The following is a 26,752-nucleotide window of genomic DNA, read 5'->3' as shown; positions in this document are numbered from 1 at the left end:
TTGGTTCTCTGTCAAATACCAAAAAATACAAACTTTTAACATGGAGCTAGAGTCTCCAATATTTCTATTAAACTTAATAGCATATTGTTGCTGTTACTTTACCTGGATTACTAGGGAAGTAGCTGAAACTGTCTTTACAGACCATTTAAGTTTTGCATCCCTTCCAGAAGATTCTCAGATTTTCATAGCGTTTTTCTAAGTGTTATATACAGCCTCTTGAGCCTGAAAACTTAACATCATTACAAACTTCCACTGCCTTAATTAACTGAAATAATTATTTTACAAAAGAAATCTTTCCAAGGGGCTCAGCAACAGTTACTGACTTTGAAATGCTGGCTGTCTTGAAGGCAAGGAATGAGCTGTTGCTACCAGCTAATTCAAGTAGCATCTTCCCATAAACCAGCAGGTTCCAATCTAGAGCTTATTGCTACAGGCACATCTTTTCTTTCAAGAGGTCATATCTCTTGATCAGCATGATGACAAAATACTAAATACCAAATGCAGTCAGATATTTTTAAAGGAGAAGAGGTGCTTGTACATCAGTCAAAAGTGACATGAGGAAATCTCTGTGGCTGCATACAGACATTTGCGGAGCTTGGGGGGGAGGTTAGATAGCATTTAAAAATACCTACCCTATCTAAGGTAAGTTGGGATGGGAAAGCTAGCAGGGCTGGCGGGTGGTTTGTGGGGAGGATGGGGGTGTGGAGTCTGCAGGGGGAGTCAGTGGGGTTGGTGGGGTGGGGGTGTTGCAAGGTCCACGAGGAGACTTTGAGAGGGATGGGGGAGCTCTCTCCCCAGCCCCTGGGTACCAGAGCTATTTTTAGCTCCCCAATCTCCCCACCTCCAGACAAATAACTCCTCCCCCCCCAACCAGAGGACCCTTCCCTCCCACTCTGACTTACTTCCTTGTCTCCTGGCATCAGCAAATGCTAATAAAACTGGCACTGGGATCAGCTTCTGGGATGGGGAGTCTGGGTGTGGGGGATGGAGGGGGAGAGGTCTGGCTGGTCTGTGGGAGTGGTTGTCCGTCTAGAGATGGGTGGCAAAGGGCTGGGGTGCTAAAAATAGCCTGCTGCCAGGAAGGGGTTAGGAAAAATGCAGCCCTGGGGCTAGGACCAACAGCTGGGCTTTCCCAGCCCTCAGGCTGTGCTGGGAACTACAGAAGCTCACTTAGATCAGTCTTGCTAGATGCAAGCTAAGTTTGATTACCTCAGAGGTACATTTAACTTAGATCAAGTTGGCTATTTTTACAGGGATCTAACCTGTCCTGAACTTCTGTACAGTTTTCACATGGATCCAACTAACTAGTGTCTGCCCAGGTGTGGACCTTACTAAGTTAGATCAGGTAGCATTTTTTTAATGCAATCTAACCTTTCCCTGACCTCCCTGAATGTCTGTACAGAATATGTAGCTGACATCCACACTGCAGTATTGTGTAGCATTAGCAGCATAACAGTGCAGCAGGCAGCCAAGGTGGCTGCCACACATTGGCTGCATTGACATGATACACTGACTGCGTATCAGGGAGGCATGTGGGGCATGTGCCCCTGGATCTGCATGGGGTGAGGGTGGGCTGGCACTGTAGGCTGAGGCTGGGGGCAGTGCTGGGCTCTTCCCAGTGGGGGGCTGGGCCGGGTTGCATTCAGGGTGGGCGGCGGCAGTGCTGGGAAGGAGACTATGGGGGGGGGGACTGCAGCCACCCCAAAATTCACCATATCCCCCTCCTAGCACCACCGCTGCCCACCCCGAGTGCAGTCCCGGCCCAAACCTGCCCTCCCTCCCCCTCACCAGGAAGAGCCTGGCACTGCCCTGGCCTCAGCCTGCAGCGACAGCCTGCCTTCGCTCTGCACACAGATCTGGGGGTATGCCCTCCATGTTTCCCCAGGGTGCATGCAGCAGTGGGAGATGTGCCCCCTGGACAAGCCGCTTATGCCTCCATCCCATGCCCTGCCCCATCCTTCCCCACCCTGGCTGTGCAGCACCTGCCCCTGCCCCAGCCCCACCCTGTCCCTCACCATGGGAGCCTCTATCTGCTCCCCCACCCAACGCCCCTTCCCACACAACAGACTTACCAGCCAGACACCGTTCTCCAAGCTGCCTGGCTGCATATCAGCAATTGGATCAGTATCAGCTGATATGGCTCATTAAAAATCAACCATCGGTATCACCCCAAAAAATCTCTATTGGTGCACCCCTATTAACTATCTGTATTATAGTATTGCTTACAGGTCTCAGCCAAGAGTGGGTCCCTCTTATGCCATGTGCTATACAAACACAGGAAGAGCCAGTGTCCCAACAATTAACAGTCTAGGTAAACAGGACAGACAAGAATAGTCGGTGAGATGACTTAGATTGTCCTAGTTCACAGAGGAGTTTAACAGCAGAGCTGGCAAGAAAACCTACATCTTATTTTCCTATTAATATAAAGAAGCATGTGAAGCTGACCTATAGAAGTAGAACCCTTGGATTTTAGCAGTGCTCCATCCAGGCAGATTTCTGCATAAGGGTCCCACTGAAATCAAAGTGGCTCTACTGTTGCTGTTCACCTTGAAAGACAAGGGACTAGAGGCTTGATGCCGGAAACTACAAAGCATCCTCAGCTCCTAACAAGTCACTTCAACGTGACATGGCAGAGCATTATTCTGAAAAGATTTTTCTTCATGCAATTGGTAGTGACGTGACAGACTGATGAACAGGAATAGAAAAAACATATTACTGATTAGTAGTAAAACAAAACACTCAGAATATTTTCATAACACTCATGTTGTTCCTGCGTCTCTGTAGATTATATTGCATTGGAGACATTAATTTGTATCAGAGGAGCCAGAGGTAGTCAGTTTTTATTAAAAATGTTGATGCTGCATAATTGTTTTGAATCAAGATTTTTTTTTGATCTAGGGTAATCCCCCAGCATGAGAAAATGGTATAATCAAGAAGGCAACTGCTGAATGAAAAAATATAAGGAGAAAGGGATAGCATTAAGAAGAGACTTAAATGAGGTTTAAATGCCTATGAAGAGAACTAAGACGGCACTTGACTACAAAGTCACTAAGTTGCCATTTGGGTCTATCACAAGTGTTCGTTTTTAGTGGTTATCATTTATTTAGAATGTTTTATATATGCCATTGGAAGATGTTTAATTAAAAATCTGCCTTTTACTTTTTGCTGATCTGGACAGTCTTTTTTTGCAATTGTTTTAAACCAAGAAACACTCATGTACATACATATATTAAAGACCTTTTGAGTAAAAGGTAAAAATATATTAAGAAATTAGAAGGTTTAATAAGGTGAGGGAATTCAGTGGCCAGCCTATAGGTCCTGTTTTGTAAAACATTTCACTGTTTGTAACTGAGTTGTGGGAACAGGTCATTACTATCTGACAAATCGCAATACTTTCCCTTGTGTATTTTTCTGCAATAATTTTTTCTGATATTGTATATTCTACAATATGTCTTTTCATTTAATTAAATCAGCTTCTCATGCTGCAAACAAAGACAATTGATGTAAAAATTATGGGCCATCTCCGTTATTAATGAAAAAATGTGTCTACCTCCTGCTACTCTGGACAAGTTGGTCTCCAGTATAAATTACTTGCAATAATAAAGTAAACACATTCTCTCTGAATAAATTTCAGCATGTTTTTGTATTACAATTATCATGTTGGGTTTGTTTCAGCCACATAATAATAAAAATGTTTTTGTGTGTGTCATTAAACTTCTAATCCTCTGTAAATAACAAATGTCTCCAGAATACTTTTTACATTTTTCTTAACCCCCCCAAAAAACACCTTTTTTAATGTTCTTGTGTTTTTATTCAGATGCGTAAAAACTGCATTAAGAGAATAAAATACAGACAAATTTAACGTAATAGATGATGTGTGCTTTTTTTGTTAATAGAAATAATAGTAGTATTTTTTTCAAGTTTTCAAGGGCAATGGAAGATAAACAATGGCTTATACATGAAAACAAGCATTACAAAAATGGAATATGAAGGCATGTTTGCTGTTAGGAACAAAACTCAATTAAGAAAATATAAATATAAAGTAGAAGAAACAATGATGTCAATCTGTCTCCAGACAACAATGACAAAAGCATTCAATGCAAATAGATATTTTCAGTACAAGACAAGCTTGGACAAAGGTTAAACTATTGATCAAAATGTTTTACAAGGCATTCCTCATAGTAGTAAATGTTTAGTGATAGAGTTAATCAGTTGAGAATCCAAAAAATTGCTTCTATTTTACTATAAAATTGTCATCTATAAATGTTAATATTGTTGCTGTGCCATGTCTTAGAACCTTGTAAATTTAGAGTTTATGGTTCCTAGATTATCATGAATTATAATTTTCTGATTAAATCAAATCAAAGAATTAGATTACTTTTATTAAACTATTGAGGTACTGCCCACCATTAAGATCCTTCAGCAACTTGAATGAATACATTGAATGGACAGGAAACTAAATCACACTGACACTTAGTTCTATTTATTTATGATAATACTAATTAATATGCGAGTAAAAGTGTTTTTTTTTCTTTTTTCAAATGCTGCCAAGTGGATAGAGGAAATCAATATTTTATGCATATTATAAACCATATGGTTTAGTGAAATATTGATGTATTAATATACATCATTATATTTGACATAGTGTGGACTTATATTTTAGTAGACTGCTGATTTGTAAAATGCTCAGTACCAGTTACAAAATTGTGAAACTGCATGTATAATTTCAGTGTGAGAGAAATGCCATCAGAAAAATGACTTCCTAGAAAACTTTATAACAAATATGGAAAATGTGTAAATCTTCAGCCCCATTAAGCTGAAATTACCAACAATTTAACTTGATTGTAAAAGAGAAATAAAAATAACTTTAAAAATAGAGGAAAAACAAAAGAAAAATTGTTCCAGGAATACTGAATTAGAGATCTGTGACAGGTCACCACATTCCTACTTCAGCTTCAAAACATTTAACAGTTGTTTCAGTTCAGATTTTTGTTCACGAAGGATTGTATATTGAAATGTAAATGCAGAACAGAAAATGCATGATTAAATGTGTGCAGATGTATTAATAGGATTGTTTTATATCTGCATTGTATCTTTATAAAATCATTGAATATTCAAAGTAGAAAAGATACCAAAGTTAATCTTGTCTGAACCCTGCACAGGTGCAGGTTAGGCTATTTCTAACCATCCCAAATAGATGCCTTCCTAGCCTCTATTCTTGTAAATCTTAAATGCAAGAGTTTCAACAATTGTATTAGTCAGTCAGTGTGCTCCATTGTCCTGCTGCTTGAACAGTTACATTTTTCCTGAGATGTGATCTAAATCTGTCTCTGGTAGTTTAAACCCACTGCCATATTCTACTCCCCAGGGGCAAGTAGTAGCAGTGCACCTCGTTCCACCACTAGTTCCTGTGCTACACACCCCCTGATGCATGGCAAGTTACCCTGAGTGGGGTAGGGGAGACTGAGGCCAGCACTGGGCTGGCCCTCGCAGCTTTTACCTGGGGTCCTGGGAGCCTCCCAGGGCTGCAGCAGCAGTGATCCTGCTGCACAGAGCCTGGCCAGCAGCTACAGCATAGCTCTGACGACCCAGGCTCAGGTTTTGAGTGGCATGCGCTGCTCTACTATTTTTTTCCCATGGGTTTTCTTTGACCCCTGGATATTGGGGGTTGGACTTGATGATCTGCTCAGGTCCCTTCCAACGCTATCAATTACGAAACAGCCAAAAGTGGACTAAAAAGCATACTGCACCCAAGGCCTAACCAGTAATAAGGCAAGTATCCTTCCTTATCTTATATGCAATACTGTCATTATTGCAACCCAAATTACATTTGCTTTTTCTTCTAATAGCAGCATGTTGGCAGCAAAAGGGCACAGCAGCCCCCTTGGCTCTCCAGGGAACTGGCGGACCTCCTGCATCTTAAACGGAAGACCTACAAAGGATGGAGGACTGGAACCACCACCAAGGAGGAATACTCTGCTTTGGTCCAGACCTGCAGGGAGCAAACCAGCAAAGCCAAGGCTGTGACGGAACTCCAGCTAGCTACAAATATCAAGGACAATAAAAGTCCTTTTTTAGATATGTGGGGAGCCGGAGGAAAAGCAAGGGCAACACTGGACCCCTGCTAAACCAGATGGGACAACTGACAACCGATGCCCAGGAAAAAGCCAACTTGCTACATGGGTACTTTGTGTCAGTTTTTCACCAGTCCCATGGAACGCCCCTGCCCACTGTGGGTCAGGGAGGCCTGGGTGAGGGAGATTCCTTGCCCTCCATTGAAGCTGACCTTGTGAAGGAACTCCTTGACAGGCTGGATACCTTTAAGTCAACCAGCCCTGACTTAAAGGGTACTCAAGGAGCTGGCAAGCATCATAGCTCAGCCCCTGGCATGGACGTTTGAGAGCTCCTGGCACTCTGGTGAAGTGCCTGAAGATTGGAAGAAGGCCAACGTCGTGCCAATCTTCAAGAAAGTGAGGAAAGTAGATCAGGCAAACTACAGGCCCATCAGCCTGACCTCTATCCTGGGGAAGGTCTTGGAACAGATTATCAAAGAGGCCATCCTTAACAGACTAGCTGAAGGCAATATCCTGAGGGATACCCAGCATAGGTTTGTTGTGGGTAGGTCTTGCTTGACCAATCTCATTTCCTTTTATGACCAGGTGACCTATCACCTGGACAAGGGGGAAGAGATTGACATTGTATATCTTGACTTTAAAAAAGCATTCGATCTGGTATCCCATGATCACCTCTTGGCAAAACTGGCTAACTGAGGTCTCGACCTCACCGTGATTGGCTGGCTGGGAAATTGGCTCCGCGGGAGGACCCAGAGGATGGTGGTTGACAGGAGCCAATCGTCTTGGTGCACGGTCACCAGTGGACTCCTTCAATGTTCTGTCCTAGGGCCTATACTATTTAACATCTTCATCAATGATGTGGACATTGGTGTCAGAAGCAGACTGGCCAAGTTTGCCAATGACACCAAACTCTGGGGAAAAGCATCCACACCTGAGGACAGGAGGGTGATCCAGGCTGACCTTGACAGGCTCAGGAAATGGGTGGATGAGAACCTGATGGTGTTTAACACCGAAAAATGCAAGGTTCTCCACCTTGGGAGAAAAAACCTGCAGCATGCTTATAGGCTTGGCAGTGCTATGCTGGTTAGCACTACAGATGAAAGGGATTTGGGGGTCATGATTAACCACAAGATGAACATAAGCCTTCAATGTGATGCTGTGGCTAGTAAAGCAAGCAAAACACTGGCTTGCATCCATAGATGCTTCTCAAGCAAATCCTGGGACATCATTCTTCCACTGTACTCGGCCTTGGTGAGGCCACAACTGGAGTACTGCATCCAGTTTTGGGCTCTGCAATTCAAAAAGGATGTGGAGAAGCTTGAGAGAATCCAGAGGAGAGCCACGCACATGATCAGAGGTCAGGAAAACAGACCTTATGATGAGAGGCTGAGAGCTATGGGACTCTTCAGCCTGGAAAAGCACAGGCTCAGGGGTGATCTGGTGAGCGCCTATAAGTTTATCGGGGTGCTAACCAGGATCTAGGGGAATGTCTGTTGAACCAAAGCGCCCCAAGGGATGACAAGAACGAACAGTTACAAACTCTGTTGTGACCAATTCAGGCTAGACATAAGAAAGAGCTTCTTTACTGTCCGAGCCCCCAAGGTTTGGAATAGACTACCATGGAGGTGGTTCAAGCACCCACTTTGAGCACCTTCAAGACACATTTGGATGCTTATCTTGCTGGGATCCTATGATCCCTGCTGACTTCCTGCCCCCGGTTTGGGGGGCTGGACTCGATGATCCTCTGGGGTCCTTCCAGTCCAAATGTCTATGAAATGTTACTGACTCGAATGTGAGTTTGTGATTCACCATAATCTCCATACCTCTCTTGTCAGTACTACTGCCAAGGCAATTATTTGATGGTCCAGATATAATGTCAAATTTTATTTTAGAATAATATATAGCACCATTCTCCAAATTATCAAGAACGCCTTAGATTTTAATCCTGACTTTTTTCTGCATTCAAAGTCATTAATAAAAATGTTGAACTATACTGGACTTCCAGGGCATGTTCAGATGAGTGTGAACCTGTGGTATGCGGTGCACATGCAGGCATTCCCTGCACTGTTAATGTGATTTGGGGTTTTTTGTTTGTGACACCAAGAGATTCCAGACTCAAAAAAACAAACAAACCCATGCTTTAAAGTGGGGCAGTACACGTGGTACATGCACCACCAGAAACCAGAGTCTGGCCAGCTAGAGCCATGCGTTGGCTGCCAGATTGCCGTGGCTGCAGCCCTCAAGATCCCCAGCCCTCAGAACCCCTGGTAAAGCTGCTGGGGCCATCCCAGGTGCTGGCCTAAGCCTCCCCTACCCTACCCAGGGCAGTGCGCCAAGTGCCAGAGCATGTGTGCACAGGTGTTTTCTAGGGACAAGCAGCAGCAGCACATATTGTGCCACTAGTGTTTGTTCCTGGGGAAATGCACATTCCTGCTCATGGGGACATGCTCCCAGGAAGCTAAGAGATGTCCTGTGTCAAAATCCTTCCTATCATAATTGTATATTACTCCAATCATGTTATTGGTTATTATGATCTTTATCTCTCCCTTTCTCTGCATATATTTAACTTTGCTAATTGTCTGGTTGCAGTAAAGACCTAAAACAAAGGAGGGTTTGTTTTCAGTGTGTGTGTCTGTTTGCTTTTTTTTTCCCATTAACATCTAACCTTCTTCATTGAGCAGTGGACTGACAGTTTCAGATCTGTTCTTCTATCTGATGTTTTTACAGAACAATTTCTTGTCTGTAATAGATCTTGCCAGTTGTTAACTTGTATTGTGCCTTTGCCTTCCTGATTTTTGTTCATGTTCATGCTGTTCATTATGGTTCTTTAGTGATAGGTTTTTCCTTCCATAGCTTGTATAGCTCTCTTGATTTTGTGTGTGTGTGTGTGTGTGTGTGTGTGTGTTTTCACCCCCCTCCCCCAAGGTAGTTTAAAAACAACTTGTTTATCCACATTGGTCTTCTATCTCTTCTCTGCATTAGAATAGCATGATATTGTATCTCCAATACTATGTCCTTTAGAAATTACTAGTCTCCTTGAACTCCTTTTTCTTTTCCTTTTTTATAATTTTTCCATCAACTCCTACCTCTTGTTTCTCTAATTGGTTGAAATCTGCCTTCAGAAGTCCAGGTCCTTGTTTTTATAATCCTCAGGCCTTCCTTTAATTAAAAGAATGAATTCTATCATACCATATTAATTCCTCCAGAATTCGTGATCATCTTCATGTTTTTAATCTGTTCATCCTTGTTGGTCAGAACCTAATAAATGGTTCTGACTATCTTGTTTCTTTAACATTTTGAAGTAGAAAATTGTTCTATAAACTTGTTAAGAACTTGATAGACAGTTTTATATTTTACTGTTTTTTTCTTCTGACAGATATCAGGGAAATTTTTAAATCTCCTATTATTAGCTCAAACATTTTTAGCTATTCTGGTCTATCCGGTAACCGAATACCAAACGCACTAGTATTGAGTTACCATATCTGAGTGGAGCTGATCCAAATGAGTTTTCAGTAGTTCTGCAGGACTGTGACCTGTAGCAGTGCATGGAGATATATGCTGTTGTAGTAAGGTATTAGCTAGTCATTGTTTCTAATCGCCATCAACAATTCACTTCAATGCAGCTTTAGTAGTTCAGACCATCTGCTCTGCTTGGCCATTTGATGATAGGTGGAATAGTGAGGATGTGGTGTGAACATAACCATAACCTTAAACTTAAAGTGAATTGAGCAGCACTGTTCGACACACTGATATCTGGAAGACCATGAGTTGTGAACAGTTTTCATAATACTCGGATTACAGTGCATGAAGTCATTGACGCAACAGAAACAACTTCCAACCACTATGAGACAATAAAGAATATCTGGCCATGGAAAGGGGCAGCAAAATTTACATGCAAACAAGACCTTGATGTCCTGGTCACCTCCTATGGATAGATTGGAGCCTTAGCTGATGCACAGTGTGTAGCTTGGCATAGTTCACACCTCTTTACTGTTTGCTCAATGTCAGCATCTATCTTTGGCCACCAGATGTAACTTCTGGCAAGTGCTTTCATACAAATAATCCCTGGATGACCTGCATGGAGAACATCAAGAACTCGTGTTCAACCTGCACTGGGAATGACCACTCGGTTATCCAATAGGAGGCATCCCTTAAGGGCAGAAAGTTTATGTTAAAGTATAATAAATGGCTTAAATTCATCTTCAACCCTTGCTGAAGGCCACCCCTTCCATACCCAGTCTAGTGCTCAGCCTAACACTGGATCTTCAGCAGCCATACAAGCCATGTTATCTGCCTGGAGAGGAGGATTGGAAGAGGATTTTAGCATCAGAATTTCATAGCAAAAACAGTAAATTCAGAACAGGATAATGGCAAATGACTTGGCATTTGTTATCGACTTCCAAGAGTAGTGTTGAAATCCATAGTCATGCATTTAAAAGTAAGGACCAGCAAAGCATACATGATAAAATGATTTGGGATGTTCATCCACTCTTGGTGAATAACTCTAGTAAGGGTTTATGATCTGTCACAATTGTGAATTTGCAGTGATATATGTAGTCATGGAATTTCCTAAATCAGTAACAACTGCAAGAGTTTCCCTGTCAATTTGGGCATAATTACTCTCAGTCTTATTCATAGTTCAGGAATAAAAGGCAATGGAAGCTTTGTGTCCATCATTCTGCAAGTGACTAAGCCCCCACTCCATATGATGAAGCATCACAAGTAAGTAGAAGTGGTTTCTCCATGTCATAATGGAATAGTACACTGTCAGAAGACAACAACAATCATTTCACATCACTGAAAGCTTTGTTGTGCAGTTTACTCCATTTCTCGGTGGCATCTTTATCGAACAGATGATACAAAGACTCGGCAACTGTAGCCTTGTCTTTTAGGAAAGAATGGTAGAAATTAAGCAGACCCAGAACACTTGCAGTTCCTGCTTATTCTTAGGTGTTGGAGCCTTATGAATAGCTTCTATCTTTGCATTTGTTGGATAAATTCCAGTGGCATCAACTCAGAACCCCAGGAACTCCAAACTCAACCCTCTAAAAGCACATTTATCTTGCTTGTGTTTCAGACCAGCATTGGAGATCCAGCATAACACTTCTAGCAGTTGGACAACTAAGTCTGGCGTGGACCCTGTTCTGATTGGGACATCATCAAAACATGGAACAACTCCCTTAAGACCTGCAAGTAAGCCATGACCTTCTGGATCACTCCTGGTACACTGCTTACTCCAAACTGTAGGCACGTGTCTCAGCAGGCTCCATCTTCATTGCCAAGATAGTGCATCTATGGGGTTCTTGTTCTGAAGAGATCACATAGGGAAGAACAAAGGAACCATCTTTATTAACAACTATCTATCATTGACACTAAGAAGAAGAGCAAAGAGCAACACAAGATAATGATGTCTAGGCAGCACCCTCTGCTGATGGAGTACAGAACATATAGGCCAGGTCACCTTTACCAGTATAAGTGGAACAAAACCAGTCTATACCTGTAACAGAACAGAAGTTTGGCATGCATAGACTGGTTTAAAAATCGTGAAATATGGTCTAAGATTTGGTCTTATGGTCTGCCCGTTTTACCCCCCACCAAAGGGTGAATTGCTACCAATCTAAACTGTGCTGGTTTTCTGTAACTTGGATCAATTCCACCTTGGACTTTCTGACTGTCTGTACCTACCCATGTACAGATACTCAATACACAACGAAATCCTCTTGTTTTAATTGCACATGCCTCCAGAGCAGAGATGCTCTAACTGTATGCAGATAGTCTCTTCTTTTAGGACCAACATTAGTGCCAGGTTTTTTAGAAGAGAGTAAATCTGTCCCAAAAATTAACTGGTCCAGACCTGCAGGGAGCAAACCAGGAAAGCCAAGGCTGTGACAAAACTCCAACTAGCTACAAGTATCAAGGACAATAAAAAGTCCTTTTTTAGATATGTGGGGAGCCAGAGGAAAAGCAAGGGCAACGTTGGACCCTTGCTAAACCAGATGGGACAACTGACAACCGATGCCCAGGAAAAAGCCAACTTGCTACTTGGGTACTTTGCATCAGTTTTTCGCCAGTCCCAAAGGGCACCCCTGCCTAGTACAGGATAGGAATGCCTGGGTGAGGGTGATTCCTTACCCTCCATCAATGCTGACCTTGTGAAGGAATACCTTGAGAGGCTGGACACCTTCAATTCAGCCAGCCCTGACAGTTTACATCCTAGGGTACTCAAAGAGCTGGCAAGCATCGTAGCTCATCCACTGGCACAGATCTTCAAGAACTCCCGGCACTCCAGTGAAGTGCCTGAAGACTGGAAGAAGGCCAATGTGGTGCCTGTCTTCAAGAAGGGGAGGAAAGTGGATCCAGCAAACTACAGGCCCATCAGCCTGACCTCTCTTCTGGCAAAGGTCTTAGAAAAGATTATCAAAGAGTTCATTCTTAACAGACTGGCCGATGGCAGCATCCTGAGGGATAGCCAGCATGGGTTTGTTGTAGGTAGGTCTTGCTTGACCAATCTTATTTCCTTTTACGACCAAGTGACCTATCACCTGGACAAGGGAGAAGAGATTGATGTCACATATCTTGACTTTAAAAAAGCCTTCAATCTGGTATCCCATGATCACCTCTTGGCAAAACTGGCCAACTGTGGCCTCGGCTTCGCCACAATCCACTGGCTGGAGAATTGGCTCTGTGGTCGGACCCAGAGGGTAGTGGTTGACAGATGCCAATTGCCATGTACCCTGTGACCAATGGGGTCCCTCAACGCTCTGTCCCTGGTCCAACTGTATTCAACATCTTCATTAATAATGTGGACATTGGTATCAGAAGCAGACTGGCCAAATTCGCCAACGACACCAAAGTCTGAAGTAAAGCATCCACACCTGAGGACAGGAGGGCAATCCAGGCTGACCTTGACAGGCTTAGAAAATGGGCAGATGAGAACTTGATGGTGTTTAACACCAAAAAATGCAAGGTTCTCCACCTTGGGAAGAAAAATCTGCAGCATGTTTATAGGCTTGGCAGTGCTATGCTGGCTAGCACTATGGACAAAAAGGACTTGGGGATCATGACTGACCACAAGATGAACGTGAGTTGTCAATGTGATGCTGCAGCTAGTAAAGCAAGCAAAACGCTGGCTTGCATCCATAGATGCTTCTCAAGCAAATCCTGGGACGTCATTCTCCCGTTGTACTCGGCCTTGATGAGGCTACAGTTGGAGTGCTGTGTCCAGTTTTCGGCTCCACAATTCAAAAAGGATGTGGAGAAGCTTGAGAGAATCCAGAGGAGAGCCACACACATGATCACAGGTCAGGAAAACAGACCTTATGATGAAAGACTGAGAGCTATGGGACTCTTCAGCCTGGAAAAGCATAGGCTCAGGGGTGATCTGGTGACCGCCTATAAGTTTATCGGGGTGCTCACCAGGATCTAGGGGAATGTCTGTTTAACCAGAGTGCCCCAGGGGATGAGGAGGTCAAACAGTCACAAACTCCTCCATGACTGTTTCAGGCTGGACATAAGGAAGAACTTCTTTACAGTCCAAGCCCCCAAGGTCTGGAATAAACTGCTGCCGGAGGTGGTTCAAGCACTTACTTTGAACACCTTTAAGAGAAATTTGGATGTTTATGTTGCTGGGACCCTATGACCCCTACTGACTTCCTGCCTCTGTGGCAGGGGGCTGGACTCGATGATCTTCCGAGGTCCCTTCCAGCCCTAATGTCTATGAAGTCTGTGAAATCTACGAAACTCTAATCAGAAAAAACAGAAAGCAAATGTTTGTTTCTGTAACAGTTCCCTTTCTGAGGATCACTGCCTCTACTAAATTTGCATAACAACTAACAACACATCTTGTTTGCCCAAAAATAAACAGTTGCTTCTAGGCAAAGGACAAGAACACGGACTACTACTATAGCTATGCCACCTGGTGTTAACTGCTATAAAACTAGTATGGTTGTCACTTAAAGTGTAGTTTGACACCTTCTAGTTATCAACATTGTCCAGATACTCCTATATTGATCCTTTAAGTGCTTCTTGTTACAGAAACTCAAAGGATCAAGCTTATGTAGAACCCTACTGGTCCATTCACATGAAACACAAAATCATAGAAATGCAGGCTTGGAAGAGAACTCAAGAATTTATCTCCCTGCTTTGATGCAATATTTTTGAAAGTCAGATTGATTTAGGTGTCTAAATATGGAGTTAGGATATTTTAACTTTGAAAATCATAGTGTGTATATTTATACCAAAGACATGTATAAAATATCCCCATAGTAATAAATAGAGGTTAAATGCCCTAAGGATTTAAATTATAAAGAAGAAATAGATATCAATTCTGAGGGCTTCTCCTTGAACTGTTATTTGTTAGTAATAATACATCTCCCTGACTACACAGCCAAATACAGTTAGGCTCAATAATTTGTGCAAATGGCCAGACTGAATCGTAATTCTGTTACTGGTCCTGCAATGTTAAAGTGATCTAGTAGCAGCAAATAAGCCCAGACGAAGGAGGGCTCAAATTACAACATTAATAGCCATGACTAAAAGTCAGGCAAGGAAATTTGAAGGATAAATCTATTCAGTCAGGGCTGTCCGACTAGTGGCCCACAAGCTGCATGAGGGGTAATCATGCAGCCTGCGGGCTTCTGCCTGGCTACTGCTCCTCCTCATTGCTCCTGCTGCTATAGCAGCCAGGGGACTCTGGGCTCCCACTCTTTCTTCCGGTTTCTGCCCTGCACCTATTTACCATTGTGTACTAGATCTTGAGCCACTTCTGAATAAAATTCAAAGTTTTGTGCTGTAACTCTTTTACTTGTTTATATTTGTTCATCTGCCCACATTCACATCCAACCATGACATGGTTTCTCTCCAAACTTTAAATTCTCCCAAGGTATAAAAGAACAGGTATCACCACCCTGGAATGCCATCTTTTTCTGTCCAAACAATTGAGCCACCTTTTTTTAAAATCTTCACGTTTATTGTAACCTAGGTTGGTCACTAAACTCCACATTTCTTCCTGAGCCTCTCAGTTTTGTAACTAGTCATTCTGTTACTATGACTAATAGCCAAAGAGAGCTATTTGTATCATGTTTTTACTTATCAACCTTTCTTTTCTTTAACTCATCTTTGCCCATCAATGCTGTTGTGCCTGTTTTGAATCTCTCCCTCTCCTCTTTACCTGCTTTTAACACTATGGATCTGCTACTTAATCTCCTTGCTACATACCTTCTGGGCATGTCTATATGAGCCGTGCACTGCACGATTATTACTGTGTAGTCATTTAGTACTTGCAAAACCAAATACTAAATGACTATGCAGTAGGGCTGTGTGAAGCTTCAGTCACTGATTCAATTTGGTGAAGATTCAGCCTGATTCAGTGGCCAGATCTCCAAATCCAAATCAAATCAGAAGATGCTTTAATCACTCTGAATCAAATTGGAACCCTCTGAATCAATTTGGAGAGATTCTGAAAGATTTGACAATTTGGACATGGACACAGCTTTAATTTTTTTTTTTTTTTTTTTTTTTTTTTTTTTTTTACATACTTCAAAGTACCAGGCAGCTTATGAATGCTGAGATGTGGGGGCAGATGGCGCATCCCACAGGAGTGTAGGGGGTCCCCAGTGTGCTTGGCAGCAGACCCAAAAGTGGACCAGAAGCACTTCCGGTGCACTTCCAGGTCTGTCAGGGAGCACATGGGGGGTCCCCTGGCTCTGCGACTGGTGCCTCCTGGGTCTGGGGGGGCACCCAGGGTCCCCCCCGTGGCCAATTGCTGAGCTGGGTGGGGTGCAGGAGAGGCCCTACTGGCACACTCAGTGCCAGACCCAAAAGTGGACTGGAAGTACTTCCGGTCCACTTCTGGGTTCATTGCTGAGCATGCAGGCCCCCCACGCTCCTGTGGGACACTCCATCCACCTCACCATCGCAGTGTCCATGAGCTCCAACTGGTACCTTGAGTTATGTAGAAAAAACATTTAAAGTTGTGCCTATGGCTGAATCGCTGATTCTCCAAATCAGCATCGAATCTTCAGATTTGGATTCGGCCGAATAAAATTGGAGACAGTGATCTGAATCAACAAATCAAATCACTGTTCCCAATTCAGGCCGAGTTCGAATCAAATACGGCCCATTTCGCACACCCCTACTGTGCAGTAACTGGCACTACTGTGCAGTAAGTGTCACTAGGCAACCATGCTGGGATGCTTACTGCGCAGTAGCATCTCGGCACAGTTGCCTAGTGATGCTTACTGCATGGTAGTAATGAGCTACTGCACAATAAGCATCTCATGCGCCCTCTGTTTCTCAGTCTCCACTTGAATTGCTTTTTTCTTGTTTCACTGACTGATAGTCTTTCTTTCATTTATCTTCTCGGTAGGTGTTTCCCAGAGTTCTGACTTGGGTCCCTTTCCTATTTCCTGTTAATCTCACCTTTGTCGTCTCATTATTCCCAGTGGTTCATTATTCCAGGTACATCTCATTTTTATGCTTCCTATACTCAATTTTATGTTTAATTTTCCTTCTACTTGTACTAATTATAGCATCCACACAGTATCTAAGCAAGATAGCCACAGTTCTGTTTCAGTTCACTTATTTTTATTTCCCTCCACCATACAGTTTCTCTGGGGAACTCAGTTGTTAATACAAGTCTAACTTAGACCAAGGCATCAGTAAATTTAGAGTGTTGTTGACTTGCTCATTACTTTAGAGGTGCACATTAGTGCTGCTTTCTGAAGGATGCATATGGTGCATCCATTGTTTTTATGTACTAATTATTTTAAGTAAAGTACCACCTGTAAACCATGGGGTGAACACACAAAACACAATTACTTAGGAGTAATTTACCCCATAGCAAATTTATTCTGAACTAAAAAGGCAGACATAAACAGCTCTCCTGAACTACCTACAGGAGAAGACATTTTTAGTGCCAGGCCACTAGATGGCAAAAGTGCTAGTTTTGCATTGAGGAAAATGATTCCTTTTGAATTAGGAATTCAAAAGGAATCATTTGAATTGATCAGGAGAGTGGACTAGGAGAGTGGACATATAAAATTCCACATGGTAACTTTCTCACACTGTGATGATACTACATATTTTTCAAGCTGCAACTTTACCCTGAATTCAAGGGATTTACAGTAGGATTTTTATAGTAGGATTGTGTATTTTGTGTTCACTGCTTATTCACTATAAAGTAAATTAAATATGTCTGCTTCCTTCATCACAGACAAGGACCTCATTGTCTTAGGCTCTTCATAAACTCAGAAGAAGTGTTTATTCTTAAATGACATTTGAGGGATGGAGAAAATAGCTTACAGTGAGAGATTTACATAATTCAATCTGTTTTAGATTATCAAAAAGAAGATTGAGAGGTGACTTGATTACAGTATATAAGTGGCACAGAGGACTAGCGCTGTATAATAAAGGACTCTAATCTACCAGAGATAAGAGGAACAAGAACATAGGGTTAGAAGCCAGAAGCAGATAAATTCAAACAAGAAGCAAGGAGTAATTTAAATATTAGAAAAAAAAAATACACAGAAGTGGTGGATTCTTCATCTCTTCATGTAGTCTAGTCAAGGCTGAATGCCCTTCTAGAAGTTTAAGTTTTAACAAAAAATAGTTATTGGGCTAGTTAAATAGAATATCATGGCCTGTGATATACAAGACGCCTGACTAGATAACCCAATGTTTCCTTATAGAATCATAGAAAATTAGGGTTGGAAGGGACCTCAAGAGGTCATCTAGTCCAACCCCCTGCTCCAAGCAGGACCATCCCCAACTAGAACATTACAGTTGGGGCTTTGTCCAGCTGGGCCTTAAAAAACTCCAAGGATGGAGATTCTACCACCTGTCTAGGTAACTCATTCTAGTGCTTCACCACCCTCCTAGTGAGAGTTTTTCCTAATATCCAACCTAAACCTCCCTTGCTGCAACTTGAAACCATTGCTCCTTCTTCTGTCATATGTCACCACTGAGAGCAGTTTAGCTCCAGCTGCTTTAGAACCACCCTTTAGGTACTTAAAGGCTGCTGTCAAATCCCCCCTCAGTCTTCTCTTCTGCAGACTAAATAAGCCTAGCTCCCTCAACCCCTCCTCATAAATCATGTGTCCCAGCCCCCAAAATGTTTTCATTGCCCTCCACTAGACTCTGTTCACCATGTCCACATCCTTTTTGTAGTGGGGTGCTTGAAACTGGACACAGTACTCCAGATGAGCCTCACCAGTGCTGAGTAGAAGGGAATAATTAGTTCCCTCAATCTGCTGACAATGCTCCTACTAATGCAACCCAGTATGCTGTTAGCCTTCTTGGTAACAAGGGCACACTATTGACTCATATCCAGCTTGTTGTGCACCACAACCCCCAGGTTCTTATGGCCGTAACTTCAATGAAACTATAAAAGGACACACCGAGATAAGATGAGGAAGGGGATTAAGACACAGAACCAGTGGAGACAAGGAAAGTAAGCAGAAACATAGTAAGAAGAGAGTCAATGGTTAGGGAAAAACAGGTTGGATGAACTAGCATGTGATCATATCAAAGATTGCTTCCTATTGTTTATGCACCAAGCAAAGATACAAATAAGAAAATTCCAGAAGTGTTTGGCTTGAAACTTGAATAATGTTCTTTTAACACAGGTTGTATATGTATAATACATTGTGTACATAATACATCTTATGTATGCATGCATATATGTGTGTGTACACACGGGTGTATGTGTGTATACATATATTTGTATGTATGTACCATCACATACCAGAAAGAAAAGAGATGCTATATTTTAAAAATCCAGTACTCTTTTATAAGAAAACAGCAACAGAAAACAAAAACTTTCCCCCATTTTCAACAGTTTCAGGAAAAACTCCAGCACTTTTTCTTGTAATGAGCAGGTAGTGTTAGAATGGTGTTGTAGCTATGATAGTCCAGGAATTACATGAGACAAGGCTTTATTTGGAGTGGTATCTTCTATTGCACGGTTGGAATAAAGTTAGATGTAGTTACCATGTTAGTCTGGAGTCATGTAGAAGGCAGGGTAGATTTGCACTTTATAAACTAATCAGAGTAGAGATACCTAACTACCTACATATTTATCTTCCTACTTACAATTCCTGATGGTGACATTGCCATTTCTGATCCTTAAAAAGAAAGGTACATTTTATGGACATATTTCCCTCCCCTCCCATCCCTGCTAGGAGATGCAACGCACTAAAATTCAACTGAAAGAACCCAGCAGGCCCAAAAGAGTCTCTCTCTTCAAGGTAGAACACTGAAACCTCTGAAAATTTAGACTTTTTGATACCAAAGTGCTGGACACACACAACTTCACTTGGAATCATTGGGTGAGCCACATGCTCAGCACCTCGTCAGTGTGCAATGAAACAGTAGCTGGAGCATGTTCCTATTTATATTATGCTTGTTATTTTATCTGGTCAGTGACAGAAGGAAAAGCAGCCATGTTCTCGTATGAGGAAGAGCTTTCACAGCGAAGAGAAAAACAGAAGGCGCTGCAAATTAGTATGGGCCCTATGCGGTTGCTATACATGCATATTCTAAAAAGTTTTGACCATAAGTGTTTTAAAATCCCTCCAGAGCACAAAGCAGCAGAAGCAGAAAATATAGTAATTCCCTTACCTGTAAAGCTCAACCCCAGCTGTAAAATGTGATTTTCATTATTGTTGTTGTTGGAAAAAAATCTCTTTTCAAATAGAAACTCTGAAACATTTTTAATATGTCGTTGTGGCAGCAGCTGTACAAAAGGTATCCTGGGGTATGGTCCTTTGCAATGCCTGGTTATTTTTCTCCCATTATAGCAACTTTGAATAGCAATAAAACAGAGCCTCGTAGATCTTTGTCCACACTGTCACGATACCTTTTTTTTCCTCATAGCAATCAGGGAAAAATGTAATGATGGTTATCATGCTTCAGATAAAAAGAATATACTTTACACTAAGTGAAGTTGGAGGGCACACAGAATGAAGCCCTCCCATAAAAATAAATCACACAGCATCTGCCTTCTGTTTTCTAGCTGCATTAGTTTCAAACAGTGTTGAATTCAGAAAGTATGTGATGATGAATTATCCGTGGCAAATATTTGAGCTGTGATAGGTTTAATTTATTTAACAAAAATTGTGCTGTTTCCAAGACCATAAAAGTTGATGATATCATTAGCTGTTGCACCATAGTTTAAGGATCTTTTAGGTTTTCTATTTTAAAACACCATTTTCCCAAAGTTAATGTAGCAAAGCCTTAATAAAGTTGTTCTGACCAGAAAGTCAAGATGGAAGTTTTCTAAGATGTAGATATAAAAACAAACCAATAAACTACTTTTTAGAGGGTACCAGGCATTGATTGCTGTAACTGTAGTTGCTAAAAAAAACAAACCACGAACTTGTATTTTAACGCAATTTTTTTTCAGGAGCTGCCTGCCACCTGGTCTGGCTAGAAAAGCAGCTCAGCTGTGGAGCTGCCCCAGCCCCATTGCGTGCCGACAGTGTGTCAGGACACGCCACGGCTGGGCTATGCCTGGGCCAGGGGACTGAGAGACCTGCCACGGGCCAGACAAAGACCTGCCGTGGATCAGATCTGGCCGACGGGCTGTATTTTGCCCACTCCTGGGTTACTGACCTGCAAAGATTGAATCAATTCAGGTTCAGGATTTTTGAATGTCTGTACTTAACCTAAATGAATGACCTCAGCCTCAATTTGTGAGCTGCTCCCTCAGGACCACCCATGAGGCATCCCCTGTGCATGCCCCTTCCCATGAGTTGACGCTCGTAAAGATCCCTATCAGCCCTCCCCATAGCGACAACTTCAGTGAAAGGTGCTGTGCCTGTGAGTGAGGGGTACCCCTACTCACAGGACAAGAAGAGTGCCACAGCACTTTAGAGACGAAGGGGAGAGCGAGACCGGGGGGGGGGGGGGGGAAGATATGGGGAGGAAAGAAGAGCCAATGATGGGTGATGGGTTTTTAGCTCTTAGTGCCATGGTGATGCTTCTGTAGCAAATCAGGGGAGTGGGCATTGGGTTCCTGCATTATTTCTGTTCTGTTTCAGTTTACTGACAATAAAAGAAATGCCTTGGTGAAATTAAAATGAATTATTGTCTATGTCTATCTGGTGGCCTGGCTACAGGTTCCTCCCCCATAGAAGGTGGGACACAATTAAAAAAAATGTGTTGAGCAGCCTGTGTCCACACAACTGGGTGGGAACAGGCCTCTCACATGCCATGGAAGGTGTAGATGCCAGTGGTGATGTCCTCCTCAGAAGTGGGAGACAGTGACGTGTACTGCTGAGACAAAGAGCCCTCCAGGCAGTGGCAGAGGTCGCGGGACAGACCAGGCTTGCCCCCTCCCCCCCCGGTGTCATAGCTCAGGGTCCCAAACCAGGAGTGCAGGTGTGCCCAGGGCACCAGCAGGCTCAGCAGGAGCAGGGAGTAGTGGCTTGGGCACCCCTCTACCTGCACAATCAGATCATCATGCAATGACCAAGCACACTTGGAGCACAGAAGTGCCTGTAAACTGATGGATCTGTCTCACTGTCTCGCACAGCCACTGCTCACAGTCCCTAAGGGTATTCATAGTCCTTTTTGTGCATGGATCAGCTGCTGCCTGCCTCAGTAGCTTGTGTGTCCTTGGCAGTGGTGTTGGAAACAGTGTTGAAAATCAAGAAATGCAGGAGTGAATTAAGGACACTTGGTGGTCTAAAAAGACGCAGTCATTGAATCTTGTGGGCAGCCCAAAATGACCAAGAAGGGGTGCCTGGCTACAGGTGATAGCAGGCCCTGAGTGGGTGCAAACAAGTGCAAACCCATTGCAAAAAAAAAAAAAGCAGCTACAAACAAGTCCCCCTCCCCCTAACAGCCCACCTTAATCACAGCTGTCAGTTCAGGTGACAGGTGATTGACTATAAGGTTCCCCAGGGCTTCACATACCAGCTGTCGAGGTAGAGCTCCAAGGTCTGTCCTCCTTCTTGGAAGCAACAGGTAACATGACCAGAACCCTGCTGCTATCTTCTCCACTGGATCCCCCACAACTTGCAGGAATGGTGGGTGATGTTTCAGTAGGCGAGGATGCCCTGGAGGCCTCTGTCCCTGTGTGTTCATAGTGATCCATTAGCAGGTAGAGGTATCTGTAGTGGGCCACATCACACAGTGGGGTGTCCTGCCACTCTGCTCTGGAAACACCCCTGTAGAAGGCAACCCGCAGCATCTTTGCCTTGACCTGGATCTGGAGTGGGGTCCTGTTATGCTCTACCATTTTCCTTGCAACATCTAGGTGGATGCACCAGTTGGCTCGTGGGCTGTAGATGAACTGGCACATGACCTCTGGGTCCCCCAGCACCTGCACCAGGCTCTGTTTCACCAGTAGACTAATCTACTGCACGGTAAAGTTTCATCATCTACACATGTGCAGCATTTACTGCACAGTAAATTAGTCTACTGCATGGTTGGCTGCTACCTCTAGATACAGGTAGTAAATTAACGGCACAGTAGTTACTGCACAGTAATGCACTGTAGACAGCTGATTGGGAGCAAATAGTTCCTGGTCAGCCCAGGCAGCAGGAGGTAGGGGAACTGTCCCTTCCCCAGCAGCTGCTTTCCAGCCTCATTCCCTGATCCCTACATGCCAGGGAGACAGCTGCCCCTGCAGCTGGCACAGCTCTCCCAGCAACATGCGGATTAAGACCCGTCCCAATCCCCAAGTGGCAGGGAAGGCAGCTGCCACTGCAGCTGGCACAGCTCTTCCCACCTGATGGAAATCAGGACCATCTGTTATGCCCCCTGCCAGCTCTCAGGACTGGTACCCAGGGGAGGGTTGGATCAGGAGATCGCGAGTCATTTTGACTTTGAAATCCCCAGTCTTGCGATGGTTTCACAACAGTTGGCATTACTGCGCACATGTAGACATGTGCCTGGGAATGAAAATTTGGGCACATTAATTGCACATGTAGACACAAAGGGAAATTCCTCTGCCAGAGGGTTGAGTAATGACAATTGTTATTAATTAATGTTTATATTGCAATAGAAGCAGCAACTGTTTTGCTAACTGCTATACAAATCTATGGTAAATAACAGTCCTTGCCCCAAAGAGTATACAGAAGAGATGCACAGCATGTAGTCCAATAGATTAACATCACAGTGACAGCAACTCAGGAAGCCAGGTCTGTGGATACTCAACAACATTGCACATGCCCCTCTGTGACCCTTTATTGAAAAAATTACCTTGTAAATGGCCCCTGACAAAATTGAGTTGTGCACCCCAGTCCAAAAGTCAAGAGTCCAAAAGTCAAGACATAACAGGTGCATTAGTAAAGCATAAGGGAACAGAGAATTTGAGGTAATCATCATCTGGGTGTTTGAGCTCTGGGTCTAATATAGACTTACAGCTTTTACTTCTCTTCATCCCTCTCTACTAGCCCTATCCTTATTTGAAAACAGAAGTCTACATGCATTTCAAATTCCCTTCATATTCATTCATTTGGAAGAAAACTACATTTATCAGGCAAGTTTTCCCACAGAGTAAGGACTAGTTTTTATGGACTGATGTTTCCATTTGATTAGTTTAGTGTTTGTGCAAGAAGCAGCATGGGAGTATAGTTGACAGCTTGCAGAATATCACTGGGATTCTTTTGAACAACAGTATAGCAGCTGAGAATGATCTATTAAAATATGTTGTTGTGTGTCACCTTCAACAAAAATCTAACTGGATTTTCAGAGGCAAAAATAACAGGCAAACAACAACAAACATAAAACAGAGAATCATAATATAAAAATCAGCCAGAGTCATCTTCAGAGACCTGTGCTATTGAGGTCTCCAGCTTGCAGGTGCTTTTGATCTTTTCCAGCAAACAGGATGCTGCTGATGTTTAAAAAATGGAGGTCTTATCTTGAAAAATGTCTTCAAGATTTTAAGATAAAAGTACTGAAGTAAATATATTTCATCCAGAAATTCTTGTTTGATCATAATTAGGTCTTCTCTATTCTTCTGTTGGAGTAGGGCTCAGAACTTTAAATACCAGCATTTCATGTTCAGCAATGGTTCTGCTTATGTCAGATATGGATAAGGCATTCTTTTAGAGGACTTTAGTTACTTTCTCCCAATAGAAAACCATTAACACAATCTCTTTACTAGAAATGTTTTTTCTTTCAGATCCCTAATTACTTGATAAATTTTAAAATTAACAGCAATAAATAAATAATGCAATAAATAAATAATAATAATAATAATGCAATAAATAAAATAAATAAAATATGGCTAAGTACAAACATTTGGGGACATTAGGGGGAAGTTAAATCAATTCAAAATGGCTTCCTAATATCAGGTAAGTCAGCACAGGGGGGCTGGTGGTCTGTCAGAGGATGGGGGGAGGCGTGACCCGTGGGTGGGGTGGGGTGGGGTGGCAGACATGACCCACAAGGGGTTGGGGGGACAGGCATGACCCACAGGTCAGGGGGGAGTGAAAGCATAACCTGAGGGTGGCGTGGGGTCCCCCCCCCAAGTTTGACCTAAATTGCACCTGCTTAACCTAAGTTTAATAAGTTTGATACTACATAAATCCAGATGTATCTTAAACTGGGTTCTGCAATTTTTAGACCAGTTTGTGTACGTGGAACTTCTGTACAGTTGCAAGTTTAAATTGATTGCCAGTCACTGAGACCAGGTCTGTAAATGTAAAGTCAGCCCTGGGATGAGCTAAGTTTAAATTGTGACCATTTTGAAACTGATGAAACCTCCCCAAACGACTGTACTTAGCCTAATAGTACAATTTGTTGTGCTGTGGCAAAATTTACAGTACATATCTTAAGGTAGAATCTTGTAATTCTCCTACTTTTTGGCTAAGCTTTGGGCTACAGTACCCTGTGAATGAATCTTTCTTACTCTGCAGGTCCAATTGAATTCATACACCTGAGGAAACTTCAGGAGTCTGGCCCACAATGAACTTAGTGATCAAACAGCTTTCTTAAAATAAAAAGGTTATTTTTGCAGTAGGAAGAAAGCACTGGATAAAAAGAAGATTTTTAAATAACCAGACAACAATCAACATCTTATTAAAGACTTCCTAATTTTCAAAGTGACCTATTCTGACCTAGTTGCTCCAGGCACCCTAAGCGGGTTGAACCCTGAAAAATAGCACCCTGCTTACTTATGAGAGGGGCCCTTTTTAAAACTTACTGTCACGGCGGGGTCCTCACGGAGGGCCGTGATCTCCTTGAGGCCCTCTCACCGCGCTACTCCGGCCCGAGGGCACCCTCCATTCTCGCCCGCCACGTCTTGATGGAATATATAATAGGGAAGCTGCCTTGTGTTTCCTCGGGCCTGTCAGCTCCTGGACCCCTCGTGGGCCCCCCCGTACAATGGTGCTACCTAAGCGCCCCAGCCTTATGGGCTATGCGTGGCTCCTACCAGCCCCTGATACCACGCCCCAAGCCTCGCAGATGTAATGGACGTTGTTTGGTCTATACGCCCGCTTCCCGGGCCTCCTCTCTCATGTGGCCCACTCTGGGCTCCCTCTCTCGTGCCCAGCCTCTTGCTGGGACTCCCGTCTAGCCCACTCTGGGCCTCCCCTGCCAGTGTGGTTCTGCTCCGGGACTCCCTAGCGGGCCTCCGGTCCTGTGGGCCAACCGCACGGATACCCTCCCTGACTCTGGCTCCCCGCGCTGCTACTCCCGGTCTTCTCAGGGGCAACCGCAGCGCCCTGCCTTGGTCTGAGGGGGATTGCCGCACTAGCCTGCGGCCGGGCTCGCTATGCCCGTGCGCCCACACTGGGCTACTCCACAAAGCACAATGGCGTTCCCCCTTTCTGGGGCTCGCCGTGCCCACACTGGGCTACTCAATAAAACAATGGCGTTCCCCCTCTCTGGGGCTCGCCGCGCCCACACTGGGCTACTCAGTATGGCCCCGCTCTCTAGGGCTGCTCAGTATGGCGCTCCCCCCTTCTCTGGGGCTCGCCGTGCCCACACTGGGCTACTCAGTTATACCGCCCCTTTCCTGGGGCCGGGGGCTATGTTCCCCCCCACACGCAATCCGGGGTCTCGGTCCCCGTCCGCAACCTACGGGTTGCGCCCGCGACCCACTGGCCGCGCTCCTCGCCACCAGCTGCTCGTGCAGTGGCGTGCGAGCTGCACCTTCGGGGTCTATGTTCCCCCACACGCAATCCGGGGTCTAGGTCCCCCCTGCAACCTACGGGTTGCGCCCGCGACCTACTGGCCGCGCTCCTCGCCACCAGCTGCTCATACACTGGCGTGTGAGCTGCGCCTTCCCTGGCGTTATGTAGATAATGTGCCCTCTTGGCGCTAGGGCACCCCACACTCTCTGGGGGTCCCTATAGTTGAGGCCTCCTCCAACCCCTACAGCCTCACCCAAGCCTCCGGGAGTAATAACACAAACACAAAGCAAAACCACAAGCCCCTAGGCTGTAACACAAATGCAAGCCGCATGGCCATAACTCATCATCATAGCTCAAGCCTCCAGGGCTATCATGAGCCGTACTTGCAACTTAGGCTCCTTCCCATATCTCGGCCGAGGGAGCTCCTGCCTCTCCAGCTGCTGGCAGAGAACTGCCAGCCTGGCCTCAGCCCTGAGCTTTATAAGGGCCAGGCCCTGCCCCCTACAGGCAGCTGGCTCCGCTTAGTTGCTCCGGCAACCCGCAGCTGTGCTCACTTGGTTCTGCCAGGGCTCTCTCCCTGGCAGTTTC

The 26,752-nt window shown here is 43.9% G+C and overlaps 1 long non-coding RNA gene across 1 annotated transcript in view; it reads right to left on the bottom strand.

Moving 5' to 3' along the window:
• Positions 1-3,857: 3,857 nt before the first annotated feature.
• LOC109283870 (uncharacterized) overlaps positions 3,858-26,752 on the bottom strand; it is a 29,930-nt gene continuing 7,035 nt past the window's right edge. The window contains exons 3-4 of the long non-coding RNA XR_002091178.2: positions 21,990-22,148; positions 3,858-11,382 (exon numbers count right to left, since the gene is read on the bottom strand). This is a non-coding gene — a long non-coding RNA (uncharacterized LOC109283870). The remainder of the gene's footprint in view (positions 11,383-21,989; positions 22,149-26,752) is intronic.

This window comes from Alligator mississippiensis, chromosome 3 (genome assembly GCF_030867095.1).
Source record: "Alligator mississippiensis isolate rAllMis1 chromosome 3, rAllMis1, whole genome shotgun sequence".
Classification (NCBI taxonomy): Eukaryota; Metazoa; Chordata; order Crocodylia; family Alligatoridae; genus Alligator; species Alligator mississippiensis.
Note: the sequence above shows the minus strand (reverse complement) of the source record. Positions and strands in the feature narration are given on the sequence as shown.